Raw genomic sequence first — 19,697 nt, 5'->3', positions numbered from 1 at the left:
CCCCACTGTCACAAATAGACAGGTAAACTAGACAAAAAAGTCAACAAAGAAATATCTCAGTTGAACCAAACCTTTAAACAAATAGGCTTAATAGATATCTACAGAGTGTTCACCCAACAGCAACAGAATACTCATTCTTTTCAGCAGCCCCTGGGACTTTCTCCAAAATAGACCACATGCCAGGTCATAAAGCATGCTTAAGTAAATGCAAAAGAATAAAAATTATTCCATGTATGATATCAGATCACAATGCAATGAAACTAGAAATCGATGGCAAAAGAACTGACAGAAACTATGCAAACACATGGAAACTTAAAAATACCCTCTTGAGTAATCAATAAGTCACAGAATAAATCAAGGAAGAAATTAAACAGTCTTCAAAGAATAATGCTCGTACAACGTACTGGAACCTATGGGACACAATGAAAGCAGTCCTAAGAGGGCAGCTTAAATGCCCTCTTCAGAAAATAGAGTAAGCTCAAATGAAAAACCTAATGATGTACCCCTAAATCCTAGAAAAACAAGAACAATCCAAGCTAGTACAAGGAAGGAAATTATAAAGATTAGAGAAGAAATTAATGAAATTGAGACTAAAAACTATACAAAGAACGAATGAATCAGAGTCGGTTCTTTGAAAGAATAGAAAAAAAAATCAACAAATCCATAGCCAGTCTTACCAAAAAAAGAAAGAAAAGGCCCAAATCCATGCAATTAGAAATGAAAAAGGTGAAATCACAACAAACCCCGCTGGGATCCAGATTAGTAGTAACTACTTCAAGAACTTGTACTCTAATAAAATGGAGAATTCAGAAGAAATGGATAGATTCTTGGACACATATGAACTACCAAAGCTGGACCAAGAAGATACAAAATTCTAAATAATCCAATATCAATCAGTGAAATTGAAGAAGTAAGAAAAAAACTACCAACTAAGAAAGTCTCAGGTCCCAATGGATTCCCTGCTGAATTCTACAAGAACTTTGGAGAATACCTAATGCCAGTGCTCCTCAAACTCTTTACTGAAATCAGAAGAGAAGCAGTACTCCCAAAGTCATTCCTGGAAGCAAGTATTGCCCAATTCAAAAAGCAAAAAATGGTCCAACCAAAAAAGAGAAATATAGGCCAATTTCTTTAATGAATATAGACACAAAAGTCTTCATTAAGATACTGGCAAACAGAATGCAACAAATCATCAAAAAGATAATACATCAGGCTTAAGTAGGATTCATTCCAAGGATGCAGGGATAGTCCGACATATACAAATCAATAGATTGTAATATACCACATACACTGAAGCAAGGACAAAACTTTCATGATCATCTCAATAGACACATAAAAAGCATTTGACAAAATCCAACATCTATTCATGATAAAAACCCCGAAGAAAATGGATATAGAAGGACTATATCTCCATCTGATAAAAAGCCTTCTATAACAAACCAATGGCCAATAACCTATTAAATAGGTCAGAAGCTGCAATCTTTTCCTCTAAAATCAGGAACAAGACAAGAATGTCCACTATCACCACTCCTGTTCAATATAGTTCTCAAAACATTAGCCAGAGCTATCAAGCAAGGGGGAAAAAAGAATATGAATAAGAAAGGAGGAACTTGAATTATTATTATTTGCAAATAACATAATCCTCTATATAGAAGAGTGCAAAAACTACCAAAGGATTCCTAGAATTAAAAACCAAATTCAGTAGCATAGCAGGATACAAAGTTAACACTCAAAAATCAATATTCTTGTACACCAAAAATAAACTCACTGAGAAAGAAATTAGAGAAACATTACCTTTCACAACAAGAAAAATTATATATCTAGGAATTAACCTAACCAAGGAGTGAAAGACATTTACAATGAGAACTATAGTACTCTGGTAAAGGAGAATGAAGAGGATATCAAACGATGAAAAGAAACCCCTGTTCCTGGATAGGCAGAACCAATATAGTCAAAATGGCCATACTTCCAAAAACTGTTACACAGATTTAATGCAATCCCAATCAAAATACCAATAGCATTTGTCAAAGAACTAGAGAAAACAATCCTAAAATTCATATGGAACCAGAAAAGATCTAGAATAGAAAAAGTAATTCTGAGCAACAAGGACAAGGCAGGAGGCATCACAATCCCAGACTTCAAGTCATAATACAAAGCTACAGTGATAAAAACAGCATGGCATTGGCAAAAAAACCCCCAGACATGTGGATCAACTGAACAGAACATAGGATGCAGAAACAACTCCAGGCATACTCAGCTAACTTATCTTTGACAAGGGAACCAAATATGGCGCTATACTTTCACTAGAAGAAAGGTAGTCTCTTTAACAACTGATACTGAGAAAACTGGCTATCCACATGCCAAAGATTGAACCTAGACCCATATCTCTCACTGTACACTCAACTAAAATAAAAATGGATCAAAGATATAAATATTAAAACAGAAACATCTAATTTGCTGGAAGACAAATGTGGTGGTTAATTGATTAATTGTCAACTCAAGGAGGGAACACCCAGCTGAATTGAGTCAGCATGGTTCTGGGCACTCTTCTACATTTGACTCTGTGGGTGGCCATTGTAGACCAATCTTGTAAATTTCTGTGTCCTGCATTAAATCTGATTCAGAGCATGTACAGTCTTTTGAGGAGCCTTGCCCCAGCCCTGAAAGCTCTTGTAAGTATTGACTAATGCAACAAAATATGTAAAACTCTTGAAAACATAGACATAGGCAAGGATTTTCTGGACAGAACCCCAGCTGCATAAGAAATAATATCAACAATCAACAAATGGGATCACATCAAATTAAAAACTGCATAACAAAAGAAACCACCAACAGAATGAAGAGACAACCTACAGAATGGGGGAAAATTTGCTAGCTATGCCTCAAACAAAGGACTAATATCTAGAATATATAAAGAACTCAAAAAAATTAGGCTCCCCCAAATTTAAAGACCCAATCAAAAAGTCGGCATCTGAAATGAATAGAGACTTCTCAGACAAAGATGTATAAATGGCCGATAAGTACATAAAAATATTCAACATCTTTAACCATACAAGAAATGCAAATTAGAACAACATGGAGATTCCATCTCACTCCAGAAAGAATGGCTATCATCAAGAAATCAAATAATAACATGCTGTAGAGGCTGTGGGGGAAAGGAACACTTTATTGAAAGTGGGAGTATAACCTGGTATAAGCATTATGAAAATCAGTATGGAGATTCCTCAAAAAAACAAACAAACTAGAAATTCCATTCAACCCAGCTATTCCCCTTCTAGGCATCTTCTCAAAAAAGTTAAAGACATCATATTACAGTAGTACATGCATACTCATGTTTATAGCAGCATAATTTACAATAGGTAAATCTTGGAAGCAGCCTATATGTCCATCAACAGATAAGTGGATAAAGAAAATGTGGTATTTATACACAATGGAATACTACTGTGCCATAAAGAAGGATAAACTTTACTCATTTGTAGGAAAATGGGTGCACCTTGTCTTAGTTACTTTTCTTGTTGCTGAGACAAAATACCCAACACCAAAATTTAAAGGAGGAAATGTTTATTTCAGCTCACAGCTTGTAGAGGTTTCAGTTTATAGAGGTGTCATGTCACCCTGGCTCCAAGGCAGGGTGGCATGACAAATGGGCATTGCAGAGGAGAAACAGTTCATGGCATGGCAGGTAGGAAGCCACGAACAGCAAGAAGCAAGAGCAGCAGCAAAAGCAAAAGTAGCAAGCCTTCTTTCTGTCCCTTATATTCCATCTAGGGTTCTAGATACAAGCCATAACACCTTGAGACCATAATGCTAATGTTAAGTGAATATAGTCTAGATATTAGTCCTTTGTTTAGGTTTCTCCTCCCTCCTATCTCTTGTATCATTATCATCATGCATTTTACATATACTGGCACATACCTATATAGTTGCATATATATATTTGGATATATATAGTTGCATATATATATTTGCTGCTATTTTGAAAAAAAACTTTTGGTTTTTTTTTTATTTTAGTTAAGAATATCAGGGCTGAGGATTTAGCTCAGTGGCACAGGGCCTGCCTGGCAAGCATGAGGTCCTGAGTTCAATTTCCAGTACAAAAAAAAATGAATAACAGAAAAGTTTATATTTTACCTTCACTTATTCCTCCTCTGACGCTCTACTTTTCTTCATGGAGGTCTGAGTTTCTGACTTGTATAAGTTTCCTGCTCCTGAAATAATTTTTCCTTTCTTTTCCTTTCTTTTTTTCTTTTTTCTTTTTTCCTGTACTGGGGATAGAATCCACAAATTCACATACTCTAGCCAAGTGCTCTACCACTGAGCTACGTCCCCAGCACCCAAAAAATTTCTTTTAATATTTCTTGTGAGGCAGGTCCACTGGCAACAAATTTCCTCTAATTTTGTCTGAGAAAATACTTCACTTAAAAAAAAAAGAAAACACAACAGAGATCTGTTCTTTCCTGGTTCACAAATGTCTGGAATCAGAATTCAAGAAATTGGAGGACTCCAGTCCCTGTAGAGGCGTTGGGTAGAATCCTTCCTTACTTTTTCAGCTTCTGGTGACTCCATGTGCTCCTTTCTCCTTTACTTTGAAGGATAATTTTGCAGGGGCTGGAATTCTAGGTGGGTCTTTTTTTGAGATAGAGACCACCGTGGGGACAAAGGACAGGTGCACTCCTGGGCCTTAATTCTGGCCTGTTTCCTATTAAAAATGTGCCATAAACTTCCCTAGCCCCCCACTTTCCCCCAAAATCTTCTCAACCCCAAACTCAGATGCAGCATTAAAGTCAGGATGCCTTTACCATAGTGTCTCCAAGAATAAGCTGTAGGGGTCGCCACAGAGGGACAGAGGACAAACAAACTCCTGGGCCCTTAACCTGTTACTCATTAAAAAAATGTGATTTGTGTTTCCTTCTGAGGCAGTCAGGGACTTAAAGCTGCTTCTACTAACCCAGCAAATCTTTACCTGAGCCTTCAGATGCCCAACTGGTTACTAAAACAGGATCGATTGGCATCTCTGCCTTCATCTTACACCTGTCTCCTTTATTATCTCATGACATTGGGTCGGATCTCTGCTCAGCTTTGCATGTAGGCAGGTTAATCATTTGGAGAGTGTTTTTCAAAGGAGTACTACAAGGTTTCTTAGGCCTAAGTTTACCTAACACGACTGATCTTTCTTCAAGTTGGAGGACACCAAGATAGGAGGTTTACAGGGACATTCAAGGATTAGCTTTTAATCCCCTGGAGTGGGCACCTAGAAGTCTCTAGTCATTGTCCTAAATCTACAGTCACCTTGGATTCCAGCAAAGCCTTCCCAGAACAGACTGCCCCACAAGCAGGAGCAGTCATTTCATGGGGACTGAATTGATCCTCAAGCCATAGGGATTTCTCTAAAGCCATGAAACCAGAACTGAGATAATGACCGCACAGATCCTAGACCCCCCCCTCAAGCACTGCATAAAACAGGCCCCCTTTCTTTGTTATTGGCCAGTTGGATCTTTGTCAGAGCTGTGCCCTTTTAGGACTTTGGACTGAAATCCTTTCCTATTTTCTCTTACTTTTTTTTTGGTACTGGGGATTGAACTTGGGACCTTGTGCTTACAAGGCTGGCACCAGAACCACTGAGCTAAATCCCCTGCCTCTCTCTTACTTTTAATTAGAACTTTTGCCTGCAAATTTGTGGTAGAGCTTGAGCATTTCCCCCAGTACTGAGGATCCAACCCAGGGTCTCTGAACTGACATACATCCTCAGCCCTTTTATTTTGGAGACAGAGACTCATTAAATCACTAAGTTGGCCAAGCTGAACTTGAACTTGTGATCCTCCTGCTTTAGTCTCCCAGAGTGCTGGGATTGCAGGTGTGTGCCCCACTTGTTCGATGATTTTTAATTTCCATCGTCACTGAAGCAAGAACCCACACTATCGGGTAACATTTTTTTCTCAACACTTTAAGTATTTCATTCTACCTTTATTGCTTGCATGGTTTCTGAGAAGTCAGATGCAATTTTTATATTTATTCTTCATAGATTAGATTTTTTTCCTCTGACTTCCTTCAAGATTTTTTCCTTTATTTTTGATTTCCCATAGCCTGAATATACTGCCCTGGTGCAGGTTTTTAATTCTTTAAAATATTGGCATTTATCCTGCTGATCTGTGGTTTGGTGTAAGACATTATCCTGGAGGAAATTCTCAGTCACAACTGCTCAAATATTGCTATGGTTCCTTTCTTCTTCTGGGATTCTCATTTGTTCTTAGATATTCTGTTCTGATATTTTTTTCTTCATTTTTTTTTCCTCATTACTTTTAAGTCTGGGAGACTTCTATCATAAATCCAAGAAATAATAAACAAGATTAGAATAAAGCAAAGACCATCTTATATGGTGCACAATAGATTTGCAAGCCAGGTATGGTGGTGCATGCCTATAGTCCCAGCAGTCTAAGAGGCTGAGTCAGGAGGATAGTAAGTTTGAGCCCCGCCTGGGCAACTTAATGACTTAGTGAGAACCTGTCTCAAAATTTAAAAAAATGATGGAAACAGCCCAAGTGCCCATCAACTGGAAACTGGATAAAGAAGATGTGGTTTTTTAATAAAATGGAGTACTACTCAGCCATAAAGAACGAGAAACTAGAGTCATTTATAGCTAAGTGGATGCATATGGAGGCCACCCTCTTAATTGAAATAAATAGGACACACGTGTAAATACCGAATAGTTTCTCTAGTGTGAGAAACTGAGAGTGTAAATAAGGATTAAAAGGATTAATAACTAATAATTGATACTTTGAAATAGGAAAAGATCCAAAGGGGTAGGGGTGGTGGGAGAAGATGGGGAAAGGAAAGAATGGAAAGGAAAAATTATGAGAAAAGAAAAAAAAGGAAACGAAGTCTATGTAAATAAGGAAGGGTGGAGGGATGAAGGGCGCACAGGTAATGGGGAAAAAATAAGTACCAAGATACATCATGTGCAGGTACAAGCACCCAATGATAAATGTAAACGTATTGTATACCTAAAATGTACCAATAAAAGAATTTGAGCAATAAATAAATAAATAAATAAATAAATAAATAAAATGAGGGGCTAGGGATTTAGCTCAGTGGTTACACTGCCTGCCTCATAAGCTCAAGGACCTGAGTTCGATCTCCGGTACCAAAAAAAAAAAAAGAAAGAAATAGGGCCGGGGATGTAGCTCAGTGCATAGGCTGTGAATTAATCCTATTATTAATAATCCTATTATTAATACTATTATCAATTGCATTAATCCTGTTGGGATTAATCCCAATCCTTCATACTACAAAAACGAGAAAAAAACAGCATTCTTTATTTCTGTTAGTATTTTGATCTCTAGCATTTCTTTTTGGTTCTTTCTTGGAATTTCCTTCTCTCTGCCTACATTGCTCACTTGTTCTTGCATCCTGTTTGCTTTACCCATTGGAGCCTTAGCATATTAACCATTGTCATTTTAAAATCTTGGTCTGGTAATTCTAACATCCCTGCCATGTTTAGTTCTTCTGCTTGCTTTGTCTTTTCAAACTGTGTTTTTGTTTATGCCTTTTAATATCAGCAGCTTTCCCATGCTGGGGCAAAATACCTGACACCACAATGTAAAGGGGAAAAACATATTTTGACTTATGGTTTCAGAGGATTCAGTCTATGGTCAGATGGCTCCATGGCAGAAACATCATGGAGTGATGGAGGAAAGTTGCTCACCTTATGGTGACTGGGAAGGCAGAGCACTGGGGAAGAGGCCTGAGAGGAAGTGGTCAGATATAGTCCCTGAGGTCACACCTCCATGACCTGTCCAGGCACACCCAGATGTGTGCTTCACTAATCTATCAAGACAATCAAGTTGACAATCAACATTAACCATCATCACTGTAATTTCTCCAGGATCACCAGGCATGTTATGCTGGGTAAAGGAACCATTGTCAACAGATAGCCCTCTGTATCTACAGGTTCCCCATCCAGGGATTTAACTATCTCTGGCTCCAAAATATTGTAGGGAAAAAGATATCTCTGTTCTGAACATATGCAGATTCTTTTTCTTGTTACTATTCCCTCAATCATAGAGTATAACAACCATTTACAAGTGCTGACATTTTATTAGGTGTTGCAATTAATCCAGAAATGATTTAACCTTTGGAAAGTTCTGAGATTTGAGTGATACAAGCAAACTTTTCTCCTCTTTCTCTTTCTTTTTGGTTTCTTGAGACAGGATCTTTCTATGTAGTCTAGGCTAGCCTTAAACTCGTCGTGATCCTCCTGCCTCAGCCTCCCAGGTGCTAGGATTACAGTCATGAGTTTATTGGTACATTTTAGGTATACATTATGATCACATTCAACATTTGGAATTTGTACCTGTATGCGATTGTATCTTGGCTCTTGTTTTTTTCCCATTCCCCTGCCCTCCCTTAAGTCCTCCACCCCTCCCTTTATGAAAACTTTGTTTCCACTTTTTTTCTTCTTTCATTTTTTCCCTTCTTTCCTTACCCCCACTCCCCTAGTTCCCCTTCCCCTTTGAACATTTTCTTCCTGTTTCATAATATCTATTGTGCAGTTTTGTCCTCATTTACAGTTTCAGTTTCTCACACCAGAGAAACTATTTGGTATTTACACGTGTGTCCTATTTATTTCACTTAAGAATATGGCCTCGAGGTGCATCCACTTAGCTATAAATGTCTCTAGTTTATCTTTCTTTATGACTGAGCAGTACTCCATTTTATTTTTTTAAAAACCCACATCTTCTTTATCCAATCAAGAGTTGATGGGTATTAGGGGTGTTTCCAAGACTTAGCTATTACAAATTTTGCCACTCTAATCATGGGTGTGCATATGTCGTTATGGTAGGATGCTTTTAATTCTTTTGGGAAGATACCCAGCAGGGGAATAGCTGGGTCAAATGGGACCTCTAATCCTAGCTTTCTGAGGAATCACCACACTGATTTCCACAGTGGTTGCACCAGTCTACACTCCCACCAACAGTGGAGAAGCATTCCTTTTTCCCCACAGCCCCGCCAGCATTTGTTATTGGTTGATTTCTTGATAGCAGCCATTCTTTTTGGAGTGAGATGAAATCTCAACGTTGCTTTCATCTGCATCTTTCAAATGACCAGTGATGTTGAATATTTTTCCATATGTTTACTTGCTGCTTCTACTTCTTCATTCTGAGAAATGGCTATTTATTTCCAATCCATTTTTGGATTGGATCTTCAAATTTGGGAAGTCTGATTTTTTAAAGTTCTTTATATATTCTAGATAGTAGACCTTTGTCTGAGGAACAGCTGGTAAAATCTTTTTCCCACATTGTGGGTTGTGTGGTTTCTCTTGCTGTGCAGAAGGTTTTTACTGAGAGCCCATGTTGATTCTTTGTGCTAGTTCCTGTGTGTTTGAGGTTTTGTTCAAAAAGTCTTTTCCTATGCCAATGTCCTCAAGAGTTTTACCTGGGCCAGGGATTTAGCTCAGTGGCACCACGCCTGCCTGGTAAGTGGAAGGTCCTAAGTTTGTTCCCTGATACGGGGTGGGGATAGGGTGGGGGTGTTCTATCTAACCTCTCTTCCAGCAGATTTAGTATTTCTGTTTTACTATTTAGCTCTTTGACCCATTTTGATTTTAGTTCAGTGCATGGTGAAAGATATGGGTCTAGTTTTAATCTTTGCCAAATTGAAACCCAGTTTTCCCAGCACTATTTATTAAAGAGGTTATCCTTCCTCCAGTGAGGGTGTTTGGCTCCTTTGTCAAATATGAGGCAGCTGAGGATGTCTGGAGTTATTTCTGGATCTTCTAATTTGTTCCATTGATCTTTGGGTCTGTTTCTTTGCCAGTACCATGCCATTTTTATCACAGTAGCTTTGTAGTATAGTTTCAAGTTGGGGGTTGTGTGGTTTTGTTATATTTCTTTAATAATTTCTGCTTTGTCTTTATTGCCTAGAATTGCTTTTGCTATTCTAGGTCTCTTCTGGTTCCAAATGAATTTTTGGGTTGTTTTCTCTGCTCCTGTGAAATATGCTGGTGGAATTTCAATTGAGAGTGCATTGAATCTATATAGCAGTTTTGGAAGTATGGCCATTTTCTTTCTTTAAAATTTAATTTTATTGGTACATTTTAGGTATACAATATAATGACATTCATCATTGGAAATTTGCACCTTTACATAATCTTTCTTGGTTCTTATTTTTCCCCTTCCCATGCCCTCCCTTCAACCCCTCCATCCCTCCCTATTTATAAAGAATTTGTTTCCATTTTTTCACTTTTTCATATTAATTCCATTCCCTTCTTTCCCCTACCCCTCCCACTTCCCCTTCCCCTTTGCCCCTTTTCTTCCTATTTCACATTATCTATTATACCTTTTAGTCCTTATTTAAACTTTCAGTTTCTCACACTAGAGAAACTATTCAGTAGTTACACGTATGTCCTATTTATTTCACTTAAGAGTGTCACCTCAATGTGCATCCATTTAGCTATAAATGTCTCTAATTTCTCATTTTTTATGGCTGAGTAGTAGTCCATTTTATTAAAAAACCCACCTTTTCTTTATCCAGTCTCCAGTTGATGGGCATTTGGGCTGTTTTCCAAATTTTAGCTATTACAAACTATGCTGCTATGAACATGAGTCACATATATCACTGTGGTGTGATTCTTTTAATTCTTCTGGGAAGATACCCAGCAGGGGAATAGCTGGGTCAAATGAGACTTCCAGTCCTAGTTCTTTGAGGTATCTCCATACTGATTTCCACAGTGGTTGCACCAGTCTACACTCCCACCAGCAGTGGAGCAGGGATCCTCTTTCCACATAGCCTCGCCAGCATTTGTTATTGGTTGATTTCTTGATAGAAGCCATTCTTTCTGGGGTGAGGCAGAATCTCAGCGTTGTTTTCATTTGCATCTCTCAAATGACCAGTGATATCGAACATTTTTTCATATGCTTATTTGCCATTTCTACTTCTTTGTCTAAGAAATGTCTGTTTATTTCAGATGCCCATTTTTGAATTGGGTCTTTAAATTTGGGAGGTCTGATTTTTTTTAAGTTCTTTATAGATTTGAGATAGTAGACCTTTGTCTGAGGAATAGCAGGTGAAAAATTTTCCCCACATTGTGGGTTGTCTCTTCACTCTGTTGGTGGTTTCTCTTGCTGTGCAGAAGCTTTTTAGTAAGAAGAGATCCCACTTGTTGATTGTTTGTCCTAGTTCATGGGCAACTGAGGTTTTGTTCATAAAATCTTTTCCTACACCAATGTCTTCAAGAATTCTACCTAACCTCTGTTCTAGCCAGTTCAACGTTTCTGTTTTAATATTTAGATCTTTAATCCATTTTTATTTTAGTTTAGTGCATGGAGAGAGACATAGATCTAGTTTTAATCTTTGGCAAGTTGAAACCCAGTTTTTCCAGCACCATTTATTAAAAAGGCTATTTTTCCACAAGTGAGGGTGTCTGGCTCCTTTGTTGAAGATGAGGTGGCTGAGTGTGTCTGGCGTTGTTTCTGCATCTTCTAATCTGTTCCACTGTTCTTCAGGTCTGTTTCTTTGCCAGTACCATGCTGTTTTTATCACTGTAGCTTTGTAGTATAGTTTCAAGTTGGTGGTTGCAATACCCCCTGCCATATCTCTCTTACCTAGAATTGCTTTTATTATTCTGGATCTCTTCTTGTTAAAAATGAATTTTTGGATTGTTTTCTCAAGGTCTGTAAAGTATGCTGCTGGGATTTCAATTGGGATGGCATTGAATCTATATAGCAGTTTTGGAAGTAGGCCATTTTCACTATGTTGGTTCTTCCTACTGAAGAACAAGGGATGTCTTTCCATTTTCTGATATCCTCTTTGATCTCTTTTTTTAGAGTGCTGTAATTTTCAAAGTGGAGGTCTTTTACTTCCTTTGTTAGGTTAATTCCTAGATATTTCAATTTTGGGGTTGCTATTGTGAAAGGAATTGTTTTCCCAATTTCTCTCTCAATGAGTCTGTTATTTGTATACAAGAAGAATATTGATTTTTGAGTGTTTACCTTGTATCCAGCTGCTCTACTGAATTTGGTTATTAACAAACTCTTTTCTTAAATATTGTTCCATATATCAGGTATGTAGGTTCAAGATCATGAGTACCTACATGTCTGTACATGACTAATATTAATCAATAATATTTAAGCTCTCAGTTTGGCTATAAGGTATGTTTTGTAAGGGTGTATGGCATTCAATTGTATATTGCCTATGTTATATTTCTTTGATAACTTCTAGACTATAACTGAAAAGAAATAAAAAACCATGTGTTTATCATGTAAAAATATAATTGCAAATTTGCAGTGTTTAACTTTTTTTTTCACATTCAAGCACATACGACTTATCTCTGGGGTCCATGTGACCTCTACTGTAATTTTTTTGGACCATGACCTCCACAGGGTTAACATGTATGGGAGGATGTCCATAATTATATGTATGTGCCTGTGTACACATAAGCATGAAGCCATCTAATTGAAGGGACGTGAGTTTCCCCACATGTTGGTATGGAGGTATTTCCCAGAAAGACTAGCTCCGCTACCCCTGGAGGAGCACTGCAATTCGTCTCTATTTTTCTCATTAGATCTCAGTCTTCCAGGGAGCCTTCCCACTTCTCTCGACTGTGAACTTCTGCCTGCTTCTCAGTGGGATAGGCTGACTAGAGGATGCTGGGACTGGCTATCTCCATTCCGCCAGGACATTAGGCTCTTGTTAACTAGTTCCTCCTGAGGGCAGACCTTGTTAAGAAAGTCAGAATGTTGCCAGTTGTGCTGGCGCACACCAGTAATCCAGCACTCTGGGAGGCCAGGGCAGGAGGATTTTAAACTGCAGCCAAATCGGGGCAATTTAGCAAGACTCTGCCTCAAAAAAGAACAGAAAAAAAAAGAGCTGGGGATGTAGCTCAGTGCAGAGGCTCTAGATTCAATCCCCAGTACTGCCCCCAAACAACAACCGCAACACCACAAAAACAAAACAAAAAAAAGCCCAGACTGCTCTGGCTTATTACTTCTCTCCCCCTGCTGGAAGCTCCGGGGACTTCTCTGATACTCACTGTGAGGACTGGAGGTAAAACTCTCAAGTGTGGGGCTCGCCTTGGACGCAGTCTTCTGATTAGGCTGTGCCTCCACCATGAAATTCACACGCGTGTCTCACCCTTGTCCTGCCCCCTGCCCAGGTGGGACGGTGTGACGAGGGGGCTGGAGCTGGGTACAGCCCTTCTCCCAGCTCAGGTGGGCTCTGACTAAATGAGCGGTAAGTAGCTTCTCCTGAGGACCGTGCAGCATTAAGAACAGGTGCTACGGCTTGTTACTGTCCGCTCCCTGGAGGAGCACTAGCCGATGCCTCGCCCCTTTGTGTTTAGGCAAAACACATAAAACAGCCGGCAGGTGACTGGGTCTCCTTGGAGCTTTTATCTCAAACGTGTAGCACGGAGCCTGCACCAGCTGCCTCAGCCAAGCTCGGTAAGTTATGATTCTCGCCCACCTTTCTGTCTCCAGTTTGGGGGCCAACAGTTTGCTCTGGGACCTCAGTTCTCTGGTGGGCCTAAGGAGAGTTGCTGATTTTTCAGTTGATTCACCTCTTTCTTTTTCCCCTGCGGTACCGGGGATCAAACTCAGGACCTTGCAATTGCCCGGCAGGCGGGTTGGTTCAACTTTTACTTGTTGGCACAGGTTGGTGACTTTCAAGATCTTTACCTGTAGGGCTAGAAACCGGAAGTCCCACCCGCCTGTGCATTTTTGGGGGCTTTGGGGTTTGTTTTTGTTTGGTGTTGGAGATGAACACCCCCCCTGCCACCCCCGCCCAGCCTGGTGCATGCCAAGTATGCAGTCGACCACTGAATCACACCTTCTAGCCCCACATTTTCCTGCTCTAAGGTAGCTGGTCTCTGTGTATGTGAATTTGGGGTTTTGCAAGGATTTGATAAGATATAACTGGTAGATTTCTCCCATTTTCATAATTGTCTTTGTTCTGTTCTTGATAGAAGTGGAAATATTTACCTAATGTGTCACGCTATACTCTGAGTACACTAAAACAGTTTTTTGTTTGTTTTTTTCCTGTCCTGATTCAGATTGAATATCCCTTTGGCATCGGAAGGTTTTGGATTTCAGATTTGGAAGATTTGCATGTATGTAATGAACTGTCTTGGGATGGGAGCCATGTCTGAACACAAAAGTCATGTTTTCTCTACAACTTATACACATAGACTAAAGTTAATTTTATATGACGTTTGAAATAATTTTGTGCACAAAACAACATTTGTGTACACTGAACCATCAGAAAGCAAAACTATCATTCTGTCAGCCACCCATGAGGACAATCTGGCTGGGCATTGACATCATTCCTGACTCTGGGTTTGTTATCACAAGCAATCTTTTTTTTTGGCAGATGGTACTGGGAATTGAATCCAGGGGTCTCCTACCACTGAGTTATATCCCCAGCCCTTCTTAAAAGGTTTTATTTTGACACAGGGTCTCACTGTGTCACCAAGTTTTTCATTTGTGATCCTCCTGCCTCAGCCTCCCAGAGTGCTGGGATTACAAGCATGCACTACTGTACCTGGCTAATCACTTTCTTATACTTTCCCCGGTGTAAGTACTTAAGAGTACCAGTTAACTGGTGTGGAGTTTTCACTTGTAAAGTCATATTGGAGCTCAAAAAGTTTTGGATTTTGGAGCATTTCAGATTTAAGGACTAGGGATCCTTAGCCAGTCTGTGCTAGCCCGTGCGGATGTAGCATTTCCTCCACGGTGTCTGTCTGCCTGAGGAGGGTCCATTCATCTTTCAAATGCCCAGCTCAGATGCCCCTGCTCTGCAAATCTGAGGGTGTAACAAATTTCTAGGGAGGTGGGACAGACATTGCAGGACTCCAGAGTTCTTGGCTTTGAATTAGAACAAGATGCATCCAAAAGGTAGGACGAATATATCAGGGAAAGGTATCCTATCACCCTATCCAGATTTCATATTTACATTTCTTTTCCCTTTCTTTTCTTTTTTTTTTTTTTTTGGTGCTAGGAATTCACGCTGAGCTACATGTACAACCTTTTTTAATTTTTTTATTTTGAGACAGGATCTTGTTAAGTTGTCCAGGCTGGGCTGGAATTTTCCATTCTCCTGCCTCAGTCTCCCAGAGTGCCGAGGGCATAGGCATGCACCATCATCCCTGATGTGGATTTCGTATTGTTGCCCTCTGCTCTGGAGAGCTGGGTTGAGGCCCCTATTATAATCTGTAACTCCAGGCCGATAAAGGAGAGGGACAATCTTTGTGTGGCAGCCTGAAAATCAGATGATGATGCAGTTTCACTTATGAAGACTTGTTGAGATAAATGAACAAGGAATTCTTGCCACAGCTCCATGGTCTCCAGTGTTAACATTTCTGCATTCATCCTGGGCAGACTTGCTCTTCCTCCATCAATCCAAAGGATTCCTTTGTTTCTAATAACACCAAAGCCTCAGACTTAAATCAGCCTAGGAGTCAGCAGCCAAAACGGACACCTCATGTTTATCCTATTGTATCAATGTTCCATGGTGTTTGCAAACAAAGAATATATAGAAGGCTATGAAAGCTATCTGAGCAGTAAGTAACTCTTTGGGGTTGTTTCTATTTTAATCTAAGAGGTTGGACTAAGTGAGCGCTGTTGCCACTGGGTTCCGAAGGACCGTAATTCTGCGTTGCTATGGGGATAAGATTATATGATTCGAATGCACAGCATGTTCTGTTGCTAACATAATTATAGGCATCTTTATCTCCTCTATCAGGGGCTGCTTTGTCACAGATTTTAGCCATGGAGACACTGAGCTTGACACAGAGGACAAGAGAGAGAAAGAAAAATGAGCTTTGTGGAAAGTTTTCCAGGAAGTGAAAAGTCCACTTGCTAATTCCCCCTGAGTGACTGAATGGCGACAGCTGGTAAAATAGATGGCATGGTTATTCATGTCCTTTTTTTGGAACCCGTGACTGCTATTTCTTGGTGGCCCAGTGGTAGGTTGGATAGGTGGCTTGCTCAGCCACCAGTGAACAGAGAGACCCAGAAGGTTAGATGTTTCAGAAGGTGTTAGAAGCAATCAAGCTTGTATTCAAGGGGGATAGCAGGTAGTAGGAGACATGAATGAACTTTCTGGAATGATGGACAAGTCTATATCCTGACTGGGTTTTAGTTATACAGGTATTAGTTGAAACTCAATGAACTGCATGCTTATGTTTTGGACATTCCCATAAAATGTAAATTTTATCTCAATAAAAGTAATCCTTCACACTAGACAGGAAGGAGGCAGCCTTGGAGATACACAGAACAGCCCTAGAATGTTTCTAAGAATTTAAAAAATATGTGTCTTAGTCATTTTTCTGTTGCTTGGACAAAATACCCAACACTTACAGTTTAAATGAGAGATTTCTTTTGGCTCATGGTTGCAGTCCATGGTTGGCTGGCTCCAAGGCAGAAATAGGATGACAAAGGGACATGGCAGAGGAAAGCCATTCAACCCATGGAAGCCAGGAAGCAGAGAGAGCAGGAAGGAGAGGGAGCAAGAATACTGCCTTCCAAGTTCCATCCCAGTGACTCATTTCCTAACAGTACATTCAGCTATGAAGTCATCGATGGATGAATCCACTAGAGTACGCCACCCCCTTGACCCAGGCACCTTCCATACAAGAGAACTTGGGGGACATCCTGAATCTAAACATAACAATGTGGTGTGGAGCTAGCTTAGTGCTGGCTGCAGCGTGCCTTGCTTGCTTTTGCAAGGTGAGTGATGGAGTTTGATATAAATACTAGTATTCCTCTGGCTATTTTTATCCTCAGAGGAAACCTGGCAATGAGGCATGGCTCAAAAGACACACAGTGACCCTGGGGGTAGAGGTTGGGGGGTAGAGCTTGAGCATAGCATGCCCAAGGCCCTGAGTTCCATCCCTGACACAGCCAGTGCAGTTAGACAAAAGAAAACATATGAACAGGAAAAGGGAGTAAAATTTAGATCTATGTCTACATAATATAATCCATGTAAGGCCAGAGATCAATATGTTTCTTCATTCTCTTTTTTTTTAATACATCACCCTCTATCTCTTCTTTCTCTCTATCCCTTTCTCTTTTTGCATTTTATTTGTTGAGTGCCAGAAGACCTCAGAATTTCCCACAGCCTGGATTTCACACATGCCTCATTTGGGGAGCATTTGATGTATTTTTTTCTGCTTCCTCTTGTCTTTCTCTTACTTTGGTAGTCAGACCCAAGCTTCTCCTCCCAGGTTATGCATCTAGATGGACAGAATGTCTGATTTCTTTATTTTTTTCAAAAAGATTTTAAAATGACAGATATTCTATTTTTATAGAGGCTTCGTTTACTGGTTTTCCTCTATGGTATTTGCTATTTGGTTACTTGAAGGTATCATTTATATAGCAAAAATGAGATAAATGGTTTTCTCCTTATTTATTGATTTTCAAAATAATGACCTGAATCTCCTAGCATCTTCCAGGGTGATTAATGAACATGTTTTCAGTGTGTTGATAAATGCTGGGATTTCTGTCTTTCATGTGTCTCTCTGACAATGAGTGAGATCAGCAACTTTTCAAACATTTAAGGGAATTTGCTTTCTTCTTTCCAGTGAACTCTTTGTTCATGTCTAATATAGCTTTTTATACAAGGTTTATATACAAGAGCTATTTATGTATTAGGCATAGCTACCCTTTGTTTATGACTTATATCTCTAATATCCAGTAAGCCATTTGGTTTTTTTTGTTTTGCTTTTGGTACCAGGGATTGAACTTGGGACCTTGCGCTTACAAAGCAGGCAGTGCCCCAGCCCAAATCATTTGTTTTTTGCCATGGTCGTGCTATTTTATGTGTGTACATGCCCCCCCCCTTTATGTAGTCAAATGTATTAATCTTTTCCCCTTATTGTGTGTGAGTTTTGATTCTTTTTTTTTTTTTTTTTTGGTACTGGGGATCAAATTTGGGTCCTTGTGCTTGTGCAGCAGGCAGCGAAACCACTGAGCTAAATCCCTGGCCCTGAGTTTTGATTCTTTGTTTTCCCTACTTCAGTTGTGGAAGAATTTCTCCATCTTCTGATATTTATGTGGCTTCATTTAAAAATTACATTTATGTCTTTGGTTTATTTAAAATGTGTTAGATATATGGTATGAACAATAGATTTAATTTTATCTATTCCCATAAGGCCAGCCAGTTTTCGCAGCATCACATATTAGGAAGTCCTGATTTGCGACACTCTTTATTGTATCTTTGCTTTGCATCTGTCATTGTTTCTGTTTCTGGACCGTTTCCCCTGCTTTCTTGTTAGCGTCAGCCTACGAACAGATAGTGTCTTGTCATTTATTTGAGAAGCTGCTGTCTTTTGAGAATTATCTAGCTATTCTTATTTGGTTTTTTCCAAATTGTAATCAACTTGTTTCCAACTTTAAGGAAGAAACTAATGGTATTCTTAACTGGCTGATGTTAAATTTATTGGTTGACCTAGCAAGGATGAATATCTCCAGGAGATTAAATTTTCTCTCCAAGAATATGACATGTCTTCACTTTTGTTTCAGTCCCCATTTTGTCATTCAAGTGTTTTTATAGTTTTCCTCCTTTGAATTTTGGACATTTCATTTCAATCTCAGGCCTCACAGTTAGTTGGTTTTATCTGTATTTTTTGGCAGTACTGGGGATTTAGCCCAGGGCCTTCACACTGAGCTACATCCTTGGCCCCTTTTATTATTTATTTTGAGACTAGGTCTTGCTAAGTCACTGTTACGGCTGTGTATAGATGTCCCCCAAAGCCTCATGCAGTCATAGGTGGGGCTTTTCAGAGGTACCTGGATCTAGAGTGTGTGATGCAGGATAAAGGGTGTGTGATTACTAAATTAGTCCACTAACCCGTATTTGGCATAGTTCTGGGTAGGACTAAGAGTGCTTACCATGGATAAAATATAAGGGGCTGGTGCTGGCTGCTGGCTGCTTGCTACTTCGCTGCTTGCTGCCTTCTGCCATGCCATGAATTGTTTCTCCTCTGCGATGCTCCTCTGCTATGGCACTGTGCCTTGGAGCCAGTCAATTGTAGTTCTACAAACTGTGAGCCAAGATAAACCTTTCCTCCTTTAACTTTGGGTGGTGGCATTTTGTCTCAGAAACAAGAGAAAAGTAACTAACAGTCACTAGGTTGCCTGCCCTGGGAATGAACTTATTATCCTCCTTTCTCAACCTCCCAAAGTGCTAGGATTCTAGACATACACCACCATGCCTGGATTTTAAAATTTTGAAGTCATAATTAAGCTGTGTGTGGTGATGAGTGAGACTGTTGTCCCAGCTATTAGGAAGGCTGAGGCAGGGGGATAGCTCTGTTACCTCAACAATGGGTAGTACACACCCAGTAAGCACAGCCAGGAGATGAAAGAATGAAGGGAGGTTTGTTAGTTGTGCAAGTAGGGAGAGAGCACTGGGGGATAACTCCCCAAACAATGTCTTTCCCCAAACAAGGAAAACAAGGGAGTTTTCATGGAGAAACACATGCATATTCATTTTAGACTCATCATCATCATCATCATCATCATCATCATCACATGCAGAGGTGGGCACATTCCTGAGCATGCTTAGATCTCGATTCATACATAGCAGGTTAAAACGTGGTGGTGCCAGGTCTGGTGGTATGTGCCTGTAGTACCAGTACTCTGGGAGGCTGAGGCAGGAGGATCACAAGATTACAAGATTAAGTCCAGCCTGATCAATTCAGCCAG

General features: G+C 39.7%; 2 long non-coding RNA genes across 2 annotated transcripts in view; one reads left to right on the top strand and one right to left on the bottom strand.

Annotated features, from left to right (window-relative positions):
- The window catches only part of LOC110348257 (uncharacterized), a 28,132-nt gene extending 14,873 nt beyond the window's left edge, over positions 1-13,259 (bottom strand). The window contains exons 1-2 of the long non-coding RNA XR_002393347.2: positions 13,028-13,259; positions 4,132-4,265 (exon numbers count right to left, since the gene is read on the bottom strand). This is a non-coding gene — a long non-coding RNA (uncharacterized LOC110348257). The remainder of the gene's footprint in view (positions 1-4,131; positions 4,266-13,027) is intronic.
- A 76-nt stretch (positions 13,260-13,335) lies between these two features.
- LOC110348256 (uncharacterized) lies at positions 13,336-17,316 on the top strand. Its single transcript, XR_015445502.1, has 4 exons — positions 13,336-13,436; positions 14,045-14,101; positions 14,989-15,550; positions 15,733-17,316. It is a non-coding gene; the product is annotated as an uncharacterized LOC110348256 (long non-coding RNA).
- Positions 17,317-19,697: the final 2,381 nt, after the last annotated feature.

The sequence above is a fragment of the Heterocephalus glaber genome, unplaced genomic scaffold (assembly GCF_053883595.1).
Source record: "Heterocephalus glaber isolate CG9 unplaced genomic scaffold, H.glaber_assembly_v1.0 deba00001610, whole genome shotgun sequence".
NCBI classification, from domain to species: domain Eukaryota; kingdom Metazoa; phylum Chordata; class Mammalia; order Rodentia; family Bathyergidae; genus Heterocephalus; species Heterocephalus glaber.
Note: the sequence above shows the minus strand (reverse complement) of the source record. Positions and strands in the feature narration are given on the sequence as shown.